This window comes from Schistocerca gregaria, chromosome 5 (assembly GCF_023897955.1).
Source record: "Schistocerca gregaria isolate iqSchGreg1 chromosome 5, iqSchGreg1.2, whole genome shotgun sequence".
Lineage (NCBI taxonomy): Eukaryota > Metazoa > Arthropoda > Insecta > Orthoptera > Acrididae > Schistocerca > Schistocerca gregaria.
In genome coordinates this window covers 602,481,617-602,498,432 of record NC_064924.1, presented here as the reverse complement: position 1 = coordinate 602,498,432, position 16,816 = coordinate 602,481,617, and the positions used below count along the sequence as shown (strand labels likewise).

General features: G+C 44.5%; 1 protein-coding gene and 1 non-coding gene across 2 annotated transcripts in view; one reads left to right on the top strand and one right to left on the bottom strand.

The window, feature by feature from the left end:
- The window catches only part of LOC126272023 (CD109 antigen), a 740,173-nt gene that overhangs the window by 164,749 nt on the left and 558,608 nt on the right, over positions 1-16,816 (top strand). The window lies entirely within an intron of this gene.
- On the bottom strand, positions 12,611-12,694 carry Trnas-gga (transfer RNA serine (anticodon GGA)). The gene is given in 2 exon segments: positions 12,611-12,645; positions 12,655-12,694. It is a non-coding gene; the product is annotated as a tRNA-Ser (tRNA).

Below are 16,816 nucleotides of genomic sequence, written 5' to 3'. Positions count from 1 at the left end.
TTCGAAAACCCATAGCTTTCTCGTTTTATCGATGGCCCCTAAAAATTACATCCTTTATCGAAAATGTCAGTAGGTAGTGGAATAACACGGTAGTAATGAAGTTTAGCGTGCTGTGATTCGCCAGAATTTCATTTCGTTGTCTCAAACAGTTTATGAAATATGACAAATGTTGTGGATATTTCGCTCTGGTCTTATCACTGGGGCGGCGCGATGAAGTATGACTGTGGTACATCAGATCAATTTTCTCGACGACACACACATACATCCACCTAAGTCTAAAGAGACATCCACCTAAGTCTAATGAAAAATTTAGTATGTTAATTTCATATGCCTAACGTTTTATGTAATATGCACCAAACACAAAATCATAGAGACGCCTATTTTTTATTGCAAACTTATTCAAATTTCACGCAGTGCCTTACTTCGTTGTAAATTTCGCAACAAGTATGACCATTAACGAAATGATAGGCGCATCATCATGAGCCTGATATATGAAGTAGTGAATAACGCAAAAATGTTTTTTTTATATAGTTTCCGTAAAATCGTTTGAGAAAGATTGAAGGTCGTGCGCCTGGATTCTGTCATCGCCGACCGGCTGGAAGGTAGCAGACAGTGTCGGCATCCCCTTCCAGACAAACGAATGGACACTCCCCTTCCAGATAAACGAATGTACTCGGCGTCCAACACACAAATTGGTTACTGCCCATCGGCCACCGTACCCTGCGACGCCTCTTCCTCTGCCGCTAGCCTCCATGAACACTGAGATTGCTGTTTTATTATAACATTATGAATGGCAGAATGTAGTTTCCAGGGAGGGGGCAGCAGGGATGCTGGTTTGAGTTGGACCCACTTGACCACGGTATGCGAGTACGCAGAAAACAGGCAGCACAGGGAACACACAGCGCTCCAGAAAGAACCACACAACCACTGTTGGCTGGATGCTAGATCACCCCCCCCCCCCCCTCCCGCCACTTCCCATCACGCCACTACTTGTCGATTGGGTGACACATCAAGCAGGAAGATATTTTAATCGAAGTGCAGCTGATTGTGTATGTGGTAGGTTAGGGTCTGCGTTCGACCATGATGATGGTAAACACAGACAATCGTGAAACACTACTGACGTGCAACGGCGGACGCTAGTGAGGTTCCGGTCCAGAAACTACCTTGGCGAATACACTATGTGATCAAAAGTGTCCGGATACCTGGCTAAAAATGGCTTAAAAGTTCGTGGCGCCCTCGATCGGTAATCCTGGAATTCAGTATGGTGTTGGACCACCCTTAGCCTTGATAAAAGCTTTCACTCTCGCATGCACACGTTGAGTGAGGTGCCGGATGGTTTCTTGGGGAATGGCAGCCCATTCTTCAAGAAGTGCTGAGCCGAGGAGAGGTATAGATGTCGGTCGGGAAGGCCTGGCTCGAAGTCGACGTTCCGAAACATCACAAAGGTGTTGTATAGGATTCAGGTCAGGACTCTGTTCAGGCCAGTCCATTACAGGCATGTCATTGTCGTGTAACCACTCCGGTACAAGGCCGTGCATTATGAACACGTGCTCGGTCGTGTTGAAAGATGCAATCGCCATCCCCGAACTGCTCCTCAATCTCGGGAAGCAAGAAGGTGCTTAAAACATCAATGTAGGCCTGTGCTGTGATAGTGCCACGCAAAACAACAAGGGATGGAATCCCCCTCCATGAAAGAAAAACACCACATGATAACACCATCGGCTCGAATTTTACTGTTGGCACTTCACACGCTGGTAGACGACGTTCACCGGGCATTCGCCATACCCACACCTGCCATCGGATCGCTACATTGTGTACCATGATTCGCCACTCCACACAACGTTCTTCCACTTTTCAATCGTCCAATGGGCGCTCCTTACACCAAGCGAGGCGTCTTTTGGCATTTACTGGTGTGATGTGTGGCTTACGAGCAGCCGCTAGAGCATGAAATCCAAAATTTCTCACCTTCCGCGTAACTGTCATAGTACTTGCAGTGGATCCTGGTGCAGTTTGGAATTCCTGTGTGATGGTGTGGATAGACGTCTATTACACATTACGACCCTCTGCAACTGTCGGCGGCCTCTGTCAGTCAATAGACGAGGTCGGCGTGTACGCTTCTGTGCTGTGCGTGTCCCTTGACGTTTCCACTTCACTATCACATCGGTAACAGTGGACCTAGGATGTTTCAGAGTATGGAAATCTCGCGTACAGACGTATAACACAAGTGACACCCAATCACCTGACCACGTTGCAAGTCCGTAAGTTCAGCGGAGAGTCACATTCTGCTCTCTCGCGATGTCTAATGACTGCTGACGTCGCTGATACGGAGCACCTGGCAGTAGGTGGAAGCACAATGCACCTAATACGGAAAATATATGTTTTTAGGGGTGTCCGGATACTTTTGATCACCTGGTGTAAGAGGAGTGAAGCGTGGAGTTCATGGGCTAATAATGGTGCTTCTTAGTCTAGTAAGTACATCTGTTACAGATACTCTTAGTAATCCAGGTCCTCTTCCACTGACTTACTTTGACGTTTGAAGAAAGGCTACATCGAGAAAATTAACTCTTGTAGTGTCTCCTCAGATGGTGGCGCCTGGTTTGATGCCTTCCCGTTTGTCTGTTTGAGTCGCTCGTCTGTGAGGAGTGGAGACAGTAAGTCGCCTTTGCTTGTCTGATGACGAATCGAAGGTGTCGTGGCCTTCGCTGCTCCAGCCTCTACTTGTTACGCCCTCGCTGAGCAGTTATTCGGCAACAGACTTTTTAAAATACGCGCTGGACTCTGACACGCGGCGCTGCGCACGTGAAACCAGCGTCAGCAAAGATCGCGAGAGGAAGTACCAAAGATCGCGAGAGGAAGTACCTGTGGGGGCAGACTCCACCAGCGTAACGGCAACGGTCTGCAGACCCCTGTCGAGCCAACAGTTATGAGCCATTATGGTATTGCGTTTTCTCCATTGTTTCGCTTTGGGGCGTGTATTTGGATGCTGTGTGCTACCGGGATAAAATTTGGACTCTCAGTACTTCATTCACGCCAGCCTTGCCTTTCATCTATGTATAACTTGCCTCATGACTTCCCACGTGAGGTGGCCCGACCCTAGGCTGGTATCAACTTGATGCATTACCCTAGTGTCGCCTTATTCGTCGCCCACCCCCGCATTAGTCACTTCGTGTGAGTTGGTGGACTTGAATTTCAGCACCACGTTGCAAATGGTTCAAATGGCTCTAAGCACTATGGGCTTAACATCTGAGGTCATTGTCCCCCTGGACTCAGAACTACTTAAACCTAACTAACCTAAGGACATCACACATATCCATGCCTGAGGCAGGATTCGAACTTGCAACCGTGCGCGGTTCCGCACTGAAGCGCTTAGAACTGCTCGGTCACACGGCCGCCTAACGCGTTGCAGAACTTACTAATTATATGTACTGGATAGTTGTAATTCAACTGACTGTGTTCCGAGTGCTGCTCCGCGCTCTGTAAAACATCGCAGACGCTGAAACGTCGTAGGTATGTTCGATAATCGACGCGCTCGCAGAGCATGCTGAAAATACAGCATAACCTCGTTAGCGCGAACTCGCTTACAACGAACTCGCGGTTAACGCGTAAAAAGTATTCGTCCCGCCAGGAATACATTAGTTCATATGGTATGTTTTATCGGTTAACACGAATTTCGGTTAAGGCGAATTACGAACTCTGTTTCAGTTCCTAGCGTAATTAAATTTCACTGTAACACAAATTTCCGACCTTAGAGTATTCCAAAGCGTAATTTTTTTCCGAAATGAATGTAGGAAATGTAGCTACAAAGCTAATTATACTTATTGTTGACTCGTTTTTCAAGTATTGTAGGTCGGCAGCCGCGATTATCACCTCAACGGTGAGCGTATTCTGTACATTGTAAGACATTCTATAATGTGTGCAGCAGCATTTAGGAATGTACTCAATGCCAGATTTGACAGGTGTTCTGTTAGTCGTAGCCGTAGCAAAAACTACAGTTACAACCGGTACCGTAGCACACGAAAATGGCAAAGAGGAAACAGATAGCTCTAAATGTACACTTAAAGCTTAAGATTCTAGATGAAGTGGACCGTGGTATCAAGAAAACAGCAATTGCATGGCAGTTTGGAATACGTAAACCTACTTTATCTACGATTATTAAGAATCGAGAATAAATTATTAATGCTGCGACATCAGGTTCTGGAAACAAATCTAAACGACTTCGTACCGCCAAGTATGCAGACATCGGGACGTTACTGCTAGAATGGTTCAATCTTAAGCTTGCATCTAACATACCTTTAAGTGGCCCTGTGATTCAGTCAAAAGCAAATGATATCGCATCGAAGACTTCCTTTGTTCTGCTAGTTGGTTGTATCGGTTCCAAAAGAGACAGTCAGTTTCATGTGTACAAATTTGTGGTGAAGCAAATAAAGCTGACGAAAGTGCGAATAGCTGGTTGCATGAATTCAACCGCGTGAGAGAAAAGTATACCTCGTGTGATGTGTTTAACAAGGATGAAACTGGATTTTTCTACAATCTTTTTCCAAATCACACCCTGGGGATAAAAGGTCATAAGTGTCACAGGGGAGCACGAAGCAAACAACGTGGGACTGCCGTACTGTGCTGTAATGCTGACGGCAGTGAGAAGTTTCGTCCCTGGGTTATCGGTAAATCCGAGAAACCATGTTGTTTTAAAAACATAAATATGGATACCTTGCATCTACTTTCACCACAAGAAATTTTGGGTAGATGGCACATCATTTCGCAAGTGGCATCTTCGTTTCAACAGTCGAATGGTTGTTCAAAATAGACATGTTCTTCTTACATTGGACAGATGTACTGGCCGCAAGCCGCCTTCAGCCTTTGGACCAAGGTATAATCTCTATCATAAAGAGAGCTTATCGTAAGCGGCTTGTAACAGCTGCAATTCGTGCTTCTGAAAACAATAATGCAACCCCAAATTGGAATCTGCTTGACGCAATAAAAGCCATCGCAGCAGCCTGGAACTCAGTATCTCCACATCATATAGGGAAGTGCTTAGAGACATAGCAACACTAAAGATGTCCACGAGTTAGAAGATGCCACCTCACCTGATGAATGCACAGTTCTGCAGGACGTTGCGAACCCTGTGATTAGTTTCGAAGAATTCATTGGTGTAGACGACGCATGTGCTTCTGTGGAATGGGATGCGCCAAAAGCTGTGAACGAGGTGCAAGAAGGGCCATCAGAAGAAAGTGAAGAGGAAGAGAATACAGATACCATTCCACCTACCCGTCAGGGGATGTTTACAGCCTTGGACTGTTTAGAACGGTTCGTTTCAACATCCGCTGTCACTGTTGGGTTTACGGACGCTATCATTGCAATTGGTTGTGAAATTACAAAATATTATCGTTCCCACAACGTAAGCGAACCATGACCGAATTTTTCCAAGAAAGTAACGTACATAATTTGTGAGTACTTGTATTTTACAATCACTTTATAGTGTTATAAGTGTAGAATAACGTGATTGATAGTGTAGTGTATGACACATTAGTGTACTGCTGTACATGTATACTTATTAAAATCTATGTTTTTACTTAACACGATTTTTTTTTAATACGAACTCCTGATTTTTCGGTCCCTTCGGATTCGTGTTAACGAAATTTTACTGTATAATAGTTCCACTTTGTGCCACCAGGTAGAAATATGGCACTGTAAGCAGCCATACCGTCGTATGTTTGCGGGAAAGTGGGAGAAACTATCAAACACGTGATAATGGTGGTTGTGGCACGTATATTAGGTGCAACAACATGTTCTCAATATGGTCTACCGACTCAGCAACTTGCTGCGTTCGTAACACTGCAAGGACGGCAGCTGCTCGTAGCATATCCCGTGTGATCAGAGCGATATGTCGTCGTAGGCTATCCTTCAGATCAGGAACTGTCCGGATACATCCATGATGGGCACCATCTTTCAGATAACCCCACAGTCGGAAGTCATACGGATTTACGTTAGGGGATCTGGAAGGACAGACATCCCGAAATTTCCTGGAGATGGTGCGGTCGTTAACGAAGGTTTCTCGAAGCAAACCTTTCAGCTGGCAAGCGACATGTAGTGCAGCCACATCTTGCACAAACTAAGTGGTGCATTCATGCAAAGGTGGGATCACAATGAAGAAAAGCTGACCAAGAATGGAGGAGCTTGTGAACGTACACCACACCGTCACATAAGCTGAGTGCAGTGGCTGTTCCTGCACCCTGTGGAGTAGAATCGCATATGCGACAGTTCTGTTCTTTACCGGCACGTGCTGCAACAACCGATTTGTATTGGCATGTGGTGGTAGACCAAGATACACACACCTGGCTGGTTCGCTGCAGTGTGTTGTGTTTAATTTATGAAACTAGCTAAGTCTTGAAGATTTTCAAGGTAGTATTGCGGACGCTGAATGAGAAAAATAGTTTTAGTTGTTGAAGTGAAAATGATGGAGTTGGAAATCCCATCAAGGTCATTTGAAACAATCTTCCAAGCAGTCACAACATTATTTATGGAAGGAGTTAGAAACTGGAATTAATAATTGTCAGCTAAGTATCTGAACAGCGTTCCTTTTGAAAATGAGTCATGTGTCATGACCATCGCACCCACTTGTGGACAATGTGAATGGTAAATATTGCGCTGAAGCCTTACCTTATGGCGATTTAGTATTTCATTTCCTAAATCGCTTGATTCAAATTGTGGCGTGTTTCCTATCTTGTGTAAAGAACTGGCCACAGTGACTTGCTGTAAGATGTTTCGTCGTTTCGTTTAGATGAGAACAGGCCGGAAAACAATATTGCTAACCAGCATTGCCTGTCAGCAGGAAGAAGATGAATAAAGCTGCATTTCAATTTCTTTATAACGTTAGCGCTACGTAATGCATCGAAAGAAGAAGCAGGAATCACTTTATTAATAATTTAAGTTACGTTTTATTAATTATATATCATACGTTTCTAGTTTCGGCGTTTCCAATCATCATATCATACCGTGCATCAACATCTGATGCAGTGCATCCGGTTGCATATGGTATGTATTCAATTGCTTCAACCATATGCGACGAGATACATTGTATCAGTTGTTGTTGCTTCCTACCCAGGGTTTGTGTTCTTGCTATGTACCACGTTGTGCTAAGGTTTATTCAGAAATTAAAATGAAGTTTTATTTATTTCTTTGTTACTGACAGTCAATTCAGATCGGTAATATTTTTCCCTGCTTTGTCTCATCTTCAGGAAGTAGTTTGCCTTGTAGTGAAATTGAAGTAGATAGTTCCTGCGAAATAGTATGGTTAGAGTCAATCAGACTAAACTATTAATTGGATCGTTTTACCGACCTCCCCCCACCCCCGCCACCTTAGAAGATATAGTGGCTGAACAGTTCAAACAAAGCTTGAGTCTCATTTCAAATAGATAACCCACTCATACAATTACAGTCGCCGGTGACTTGGATCTACCCTCGATATGCTGAAAATTATACGTTTAAAGCCGCCGCAGGCATAAAACGTCATCCGAAGTTGTACTGAATGCGTTCTCAGAAAATTATTTTGAATACTTAGATCATGAGTCCACTCAAAGCGTAAATGATAGCGAAAGCATACTTAACCTCTTAGCAACAAATAATCCTGGACAAATTGTGAGTATCGAATACAGGGATTAGCGACCACACGGCAGTTGTTGCTAGGCTGAATACGGTAACACCTACAACCATAAAAAACCGCAAAGTACGTCTATTTAAAAAAGCTGACAGAAATGCTCTTAACGTTATCTCAAGAGACGATCTTCACTCCTTACGATCGGATCACGTAAGCGTAGAAAAGTTGTGGAATGATTTCAAAGAGATAGTATCGACGGCAATTGAGAGATATATACCTCATAAATTAATAAGTGATGATACTGATCCCCTATGGTACACAAAACGGGTCAGATCGTTGTTGCAGAAGCAACGAAAACAACATGCAAAATTTAAAAAGAACGCAAAATCCCTAAAATGGCAAAGTTTTGCGGAAGTTCGAAATACAGAGCGTACTTCAGTGCGAGATGCTTTTAATAATTTCCACAACGAAACTCTGTCTCGTAATCTGGTAGAAAACCCGAAGAGATTCTGGTCATACATGAAGCACACCAGTGGCAAGACGCAATCAGTACCTTCACTGCGCGGTAACAACGGTGAAGTCACTGATGACAGTGCCACTGACGGAGCGACTGGGCTAGAGATTCCGTTACTTCGCAGAAACTTAGTGAAAACACTTTTTAGCGGGCTCCAGCGAGGCGTGGGAATGACTTGTGTTCCCAGGCACTCTTGGCGGGCAAATTCCCTTCGTTTTCTGCAAAATCATAACTGTGATTGGCTTGCTCAAGAGATAGCTGTGTGATCGGCGCAGAAATTGGCGCCAAGTATCTCCATTGGTGGAGTAGTAGTGCGTCGGCAATAGAGTGGAATTTTCCGCCGGTTTTCGAGTTGCTGATTGGAACATTTAACCACGGCCACGGTGGTGGGAGTGGAAATGTTCTGTGTTCAGCTTGTACCGGTGCTCTTGAGAGAGTCGACACTCGCCATTCGGTCGGGGTGGGTTACAAGACGCATCTCTCGCTGCTCTGGACAGCCTGCCTTCCGTTGGCTGTCTAATATACTTTCATTTAATTGTAACTGTTCGACGAAATTGCTGAAGTTTCGACTTCAACGTGACTTTCCGAGTACAGTTGGCAGTTGAGCGTTCTACGTACAAGCGGCCTATGTTGTACGTCTTGAGCAGTTTTGGCTAAAGTTGACTGTGTCAGAGTTACTGTGTGACTTCGCTTGTTAAAATTCATCACTGTACCGTCAGTGATTGTGTAGCGAACCTTCTTTGTCGCCGGCCGGAGTGGCCGAGCGGTTGTAGGCGCTACAGTCTGGAACCGCGCGACTCTATGGTCGCAGGTTCGAATCCTGCCGCGGGCATGGATGTGTGTGATGTCTTTAGGTTAGTTAGGTTTAAGTAGTTCTAAGTTCTAGGGGACTGATGAGCTCAGAAGTTAAGTCCCATGGTGCTGAGAGCCATTTTTGAACCTTCTTCGTCTCCCTCAGAGGCGCATTTGTGTTGCTAGGAAGTCTTTAGTCTGGAACAACCAGACCAGGATAATTTGTTTTGGGCTATACTTGCGACATTATCATCACCACAACGGAACGTCGAATCAACCAGCCATCGCCTCCGGTATGCCAGGTCGTGTCCTTGCAGTTAAGAATTCAGCTTGGTAATGTATGTCCTCAGCACCGGCAGGTTAGGGAATTTTGCTCGGTGATAATCGGAGCTCAGCGGAGCGCGCCTGTTCCCGTCTTTTCTTACGTGGTTCTGTCTTGGGTGTTCATTGTCTGAGGTCTCACTACTGTAACAGCAATTAATATTGGGTTGGCTGGGTGTTTCTCTTAAGATTTGAGTTGCAAAGAATTGGCTCCACATACCACTTGGTCATAAACGTCACAACCTAGTTTATGGACAACTTCACCTCCACAGCATGTATTTCAGTATCCAATTTGACGTATTGTAAATGTTTCATGTGTTTATTATTTTGAGTTTAGTCATAATAAATCAAATTGTTATTTTGGACAGAATTTTCATTCTGTAGGTGCCAAACTCTTTTCTACTCCACTTGCAGGGTCGATTAGAGTCAGTTCGCGTTTCTTCTTAATCCATGTGCAACAGCAAAAGTCGTACTTAGAAAAGGGGGGCCTTAGAGCATCATTTCTATATGAAGATTCTAGAAGAATTTAGTGTTAAATACACTGCTAGCCCCGGCACCTCGTAACCTGGCAGGGATCTAGCCACTGTCCATGATTATCGGCAGGGGAGGTCACGAGAATGTACGGTAGCAAGAAGACCGGGCTCCGGACGGACACGTGGCACTGCCGAGACGGAGGGCCATTTATCCGTCACAAGGCTCTGCCGCATCGTAGAGCATCTGCAGCAGCAGTTGGTGCCACAGAGAGACAACAAACTGTTACAATTCGGTTACTTCGTGGACAGTTTCGAGCCGGACGCCCGTTGGCGTGCGTTCTACTGACCGCAAACTTCCATCTTCAGTAGTGTCAAGCGAGAGCTCATTGGAAGACAGGGTGGAGGTCTCTGGTGTTTTCTGACGAAAGCTGCTTCTACCTCGCTGCCAGTTGAGTGCAGGTGAGCACTTGCAAACAACCTTTCTGCGTGCCACACACACTGGACTTAGGCGTCGAGTTATGGTCTGGAGTGCGATTTCATATGACAACAGGAACACTCTCGTGCTTTATCCCACGAACGTTGACTTCAGTACTGTATGTCATTCCGGTGATTAGACCTGCAGTGCCGCCATTCATGAACAGCATTCTAGGGGGTGTATTCCAACAGGATAACGCTCTTCCACCTACCGTCCTTCTAGCCCAACATGCTCTACAGAGTGTCGGCAATTTGCCTTGGCCTGCTCGATCACATCTGTTTGCAGTCTAGCACATACGGGACAACATCGGACAACAACTCTTGCGTCATCCACAAACAGCGTTAACCGTCCCTGTATTGACGGAACAAGCGCAACAGGAATGGTACTCCATCCCAAAATCTGACATCCGGCACCTGTGCAACACAATGGCTTGGGCTGCTGGGGGAGGGGGGGGGGGGGGGGGGGGGGAGAGAGACGAAACAGCGCGGTCATCGGTCTCATCGTATAATGAAGGACGGGGAAGGAAGTCGGCTGTGCCGTTTCAAAGGAACCATCCCGGAATTTGCCTGGAGTGATTTAGGAAAATCACGAGAAACCTAAATCGGGATGGCCGGACGCGGAATTGAACCTCCGCCCTCCCGAATGCTTGTGCAACACAGTGCATGCAGGTTTGCATGCTTCCATTCAGCACTCTGGCGGCTATACCTGTTATTCATGTAGCAGCATTACACATTTGGAAGGGCATATCTAGCACTTGCATTAACAAGTGATCTTGCAATGTTAGTCACGTAAATATGTTACCTGGACAGATATATTCCTGTAATTTCAGTACTCTACATTACTCATTTTTTGGTGTTGGAAATTTTTTCCTTCATTTTATTTGGACAGTTATCTAAAGTAATTTGAGAAAACTATCGAGGTTTCATGTAAGGATGTGTACGAACACGGAATCACTTTGTTCCGCTAGGTTACATATGGAATACATCCTGATATGTGCTCATACAGTGCCACCAACGGAAGCCACAGTGCATTCTGTTATTCTTGACGATGTTATTAGTCATTTCTACAAAGTGGCTGCGGTGCAGGAAGTTCACAATTCATATGCATCGATAACCAGAGGCGGCGACTGTCATAAATTCCGTGCGCTGTATGAGTCAGCGCCCGGCGCGTCATCTGTGCTCGACAGCAGTTTAACTGCCTGGAAAACATCGCTCTCTCCCCTCTCCCTACACCCAACCCCCACCCGTCCACACACAACATATTTCGACCGAACTTCCCTACCTGGTTGTAGTTGCTTAGTGTTTCCAGAAGGCTCGAACCAAGTCCTCTTACATACTCCATGCACCAGTGCACTATTGGACTACTCTGAAAAATTATCCTTGCACCGGCAACTGGGGTAGCTTGCCGCGCAACAAGCGTTACTCTCTTATTTGCACAAGTGCACACAGCAACAAAAACTTTTGACGTGTAAATGTCGTTTCTTGTTTCACGCTTGCAGCTACAAAAATGTCTGTTCCATCACAAAAACTTGTTGACGGCGTAATTCATCTTGTGGATACCTGGTCGAGATATTTGGTGTTAACAGCTTCGCATAAAAATCGTAAGAGATATCCCGCCTCCCCGGAAATCTGGCCAAAGCCACGTTTGCACAGCATTCCTTTCTACAGCACGTGAATCAGACCAGCAAAGAATTTTCAGTACCTACTTTAAGTGATGTGTAAGGAGACATGCAGATTTCATGTCGCAAAAGGCATTCGGTCTGCCGGAACATTTCTGTTTAATGAGCATCTCGCTTTGATTATCCTTCACCGATGTTCAGCGGCGGACTAGACACTATGCTGTCAGCTCCGGGTGTTGCGGGACGCTCGCAGCAGCTGATTCGTGTAGGGTCGCTGATGCTGCACGAAGTGTTGACCACCTGGCTGCGTCACGGATGCGTGAAGCGAGCAGCTGCGCACCGCCGGCGGCCAACGATCGTGTTTCATATTATATTCATAGGGGATTCCTGTGGGTGCTTTAAACCTGACTGTGACCACAACTGCAGTGCCAGCGTATATTTGCTGCTTTGAAATTCCCCTAACAAATTTTCGTGTTACAGTAACTCACAGTTACAGCACTGTCACCCACTCTGTCATATTTGGTGAGTGAAAGAGTTGTTGTAACTTACTGCCATTCTTATAATAACTACATTTCTAAACAACGGTGTACAGCGGCGAGGTGCGCGTGAAATCGCCGTTACTCATGTGCTACATTGCATTTTGATGGCCTCTTCTTCCAACAGTGGTCCACGTTCTGTTGCACTACCAAAATTAGCTGTTGGTGTCAGATGTTGTTAAAAAAAATGGTTCTGAGCACTATGGGACTCAACTTCTGAGGTCATCAGTGCACTGGAACTTACAACAACTTAAACCTAACTAACGTAGGGACATCACACACATCCATGCCAGAGGCAGGATTCGAACCTGCGACCGCAGCGGTCTCGCGGTTCCAGACTGTAGCGCCTAGAACCGCTCGGCCACTCTGGCCGGCTCAGATGTTGTTACAAATATAGTATTTACTAGAGTGACTAAGTAATATCGCTATTTTTGATTGAGGTGGTCCCTTACACTCTCCAGGAAAGTACTTGGCTCGAACAAACACAAATACACCAAAATCGTGTGAGAAATAATGTAAAGGTCTCTTATTGCATTAGTGACACTCCCGCATCTGCATAACTCTGCAGTCGTCCGTTAGAGGCCTCTGCGTATGCCATGCCGCATTGCACACTGACCTACCGGTAGGCCAGTCGGGACCAGTAGGGACGGTGCAGTGTGCCTCTGAAGTTGCGTTTTGTGACATTATTTGTGTATCGAAGCGTCAGATGGCTCGGCGATTGGTAATCAAACCTGCTAATGTATTGCGATTGGTTGAGATGAAGTTACGAAGAACCCTTCTTCGTGAAGATGGTATTGGTGTAGAAGACGAATCATTCGCATGTTTCCTGGTATAGTGCAGAAATATGAGCATAAGTTAGAAACAGATACTGCTATAACACTAACACATAATAACGATGATGATAGGGGTGATAATGACGAACAACTCGTTGCAAACTGTAGTGCTACGGCAAGTTCGGGAAGAGGCGATGGAAGCAGTGACAGTGAATACCGACCGTCTCCCAAGAAGAAGGTTAAAGTTGCAAGTATCATCACGGCGTTGGATGACAACACACTGGAGAACATGTACGATGATTATTACGTAAGAGGTTTCGACACATACGACAAGCTTCTGAAAAGATACCCTGAACTGAAATCTAAAAGCAATATCAAAAACATACTGGATTACGTGGCAAAGAAAAAAGAAGGAAATACAGTTTTCAAAGGAAATCGTACACTGCTGTTCAAGACCATCAAGGAGCGTGTAATGGCGAAATTCGATGAAGCGCGAGAATGCGGTTCCGCCGTTCATTATTGGCATTTACAACATTGGGCATTGGACGTAGCCAGAAATCTCGGGTGTACAAACTTAACAGCTTCACTAGGATTTATTACTAATTTGATAAAAGAGTTTAGGATAACATCACGCCGTATCACTGTGCTCCAAGGACGAAAAGATAAGGATGACGAAGAAGAGCTGATTGAAAGATCTCAAACGTTTGTTGCTGACTTCAATGAGCATATAACGAGAGAAAACATCGATATTAGTTATGTATGGAACTGTGATCAGAGTAGTTCAACTATGAACTTTCTTGTGACAGAACACTACCCATGAAAGGGGAGAGAAACACTGTCGCGATGTTGCATTCAGTTAACTGTGCAACACATAGTTACACCATCGATGTTGCTATATCAATGGATGGACGATTGGCAGACAAACTCTATATTTGCTTCCAAGAATCCATTGGAAAGTTTGGACCCCGCGTGTCAAGGGAAATAGAAACGCGGTGCCCTCCAAATGTCGGCGTCGATGCAAGTGTGGCTGGGAAGATGACGAAACAACATCTGAAGACGTTTTTTCTGTCGGGTTTGAATCCACATTTGTTGAGAAAGTCATTAGTACTTTGTGACTCCTGGTCTGGACCTAAGGATGAACGAGTACTACTGGAAGCATCTGGCGGAAAACATCTAGATTTAAAAATCATTCCGCCTAAAACCACAAAATATGCACAACCTCTGGATGTGTATTTCTTCAGGCAATATAAAATACATGCCAAGAGAATTAGAGACATCATTAAACTACGTTCCTGTAATATGCAGCCGAAATTGCGCGACAGATTCTTTATCATGAATATGCATTTTGTCATTTGCAATCAGTTATCTGCGGGAGTATACAGACCAATGCTTCGTTACGCGTGGCAGAACGCTGGCTACGACATTGGTGAACCAGTGAACAGCAACAGTGTCATTGACGTGGCGTTCAACACTGATACTATAGCATGTGCAAATACGCCATGCGATCAACTTGCATTTCTTCATTGGGCGTTTTGCAGTCATTCGTATGGCTCGGAGCATTTTATTGACATTCCGCATTTACTTTTATAGTTAAGATTGCTGCATTGCGTATGGCGTCTACAATTACATCTACAGTGATGACTGCAGAGTTTTGCAGAAAAACGACACCCACCAGCACATTCAGAGGTACATAATGGTCCTGTAACCAATCGTTCATACAGATCTGTTTGTTCGAGCCCAAGTACTTTCCTGGTCAGTGGTATTTCTGTGATGACTAACAACAGAGAGCATTCAAATAAACGGTTTAAAACCAGAGGAGTCGGAAGTGAAAGAGAAGCCGAGTTGCATGTTACCAAAATTATTCTCATTACTGTAAATGAAATTCTGAGATCGTTAATCGGGAGCAAATAATGAAAGAATACGAGTCAGTGGAACGTGTCTGAATAACATTCGTTTTGCTGGTGTCGTTGTACTATTTGCCTCTAGTGAAGGTAAACCTCAACAGGGAACTGAAGAACGTAATAGAGGAACTTGTAAATAGGTACGGAAATCCGTTATTGTAGGGACAGTACAATGTATAATTTACACATCGGAAAAACAGTACAGATTAACAGTGGAGTCATAGAATAGTTCATGAGTACTTGTTTTTAGAGCTTTTGAAATAATTGTACGGTAGCCAGCAAAGGAAATAGAAGAGTAAGAAGGTGGTCTGCAATGTTATTACTGTACCATTTAACGTTTTCAAAATAAAGCTCCCTGATTTATCTGAAATGAAGAGTTTGCTATCAGTGTATATTAACAGCTTTGTCTTGCGACGCTGAGACTTGCTCTTCAGATTCTCGAAAACCGTTAAAGTTGCTCCGCGAGGAACGTAAACATGCATATTGGGGAGGTGGATAGACGAGGGAAAGACGCGCCGAAGCAGATGGCTGCAAGGAAGACCAGAAGGAGGCGTTGCTCCAGCAGTGGCGCTCTGATGGCTGATCATAAAACTGTTTACAACTTGTCTACAGTGTCACACAATAATATTGTATCCGCTGCACTCGCAGCTTGAGAGGTCAAACTTATCTGTGCTTAATACTTGGTTGTTCCCCTTCACCCAAAATTTAAACAGACGCGAAATCCCCAAGATTAGCGATCTTTTACAGAAGCTCGAAATTTAGCGCGAACTTCAATGCGAGATGCCTATAACAGTTTCCACAACGAAACTTTGTCTCAAAACCTGGCTGAAAATCCAAAGAGATTCTGGTCGTATGTGAAGTATGTTAGCGGCAAGAAACTATCAGTGCCCTCTCTGTGGGACAGCAATGGAGATACTATCGAAGACAGTGCTAACAAAGCAGAGTTACTAAACACAGCCTTCCGAAATGCCGCCACAAAAGAAGACGAAGTAATCCACTATATTACAGGCCCATATCGTTAACGTCGATATGCAGCAGGATTTTAGAACATATATTGTGTTCGAACATTATGAATTACCTCGAAGAAAACGGTCTATTGACACAGTCAACATGGGTTTAGAAAACATCGTTCCTGTGAAACACATCTAGCTCTTTATTTACATGAAGTGTTGAGTGCTAATGACAAGGGATTTCAAGTGGATTCCGTATTTCTGCATTTCCGGAAGGCTTTTAACACTGTACCACACAAGCGGCTCGTAGTGAAATTGCGTGCTTATGGAATATCGTCTCAGTTATGTGGCTGAATTTGTGATTTCATGTCAGAGAGGTCACAGTTCTTAGTAATTGACGGAAAGTCATCGAGTAAAACAGAAGTGATTTCTGGCGTTCCCCAAGGTAATGTTATAGGCCCTTTGCTGTTCCTTCCCTACATAAACGATTTGGGAAACAATCTGAGCAGCCGCCTTAGATTGTTTGCAGATGACGCTGCGTTTATCGACTAGTAAAGTCATCACAAGATCAAAACAAATTGCAAAATGATTTAGAAGAAATATCGGAATGGTGCGAAAAGTGGCATGGCAGTTGACCCTAAATAACGAAAAGTATGAGGTCATCCTCATGAGTTCTAAAAGGAACTTTTTAAACTTCGGTTACACGATAAGTCAGTCTAATCTAAAAGCCGTAAATTCAACTAAATACCTAGGTATTACAATTACGAACAATTTAAATTGGAAGGAACACACAGAAAATGTTGTGGGGCTAACCAAAGACTGCGTTTTATTGGCAGGGCACTTAGACAGTGTAACAGATCTACTAAGGA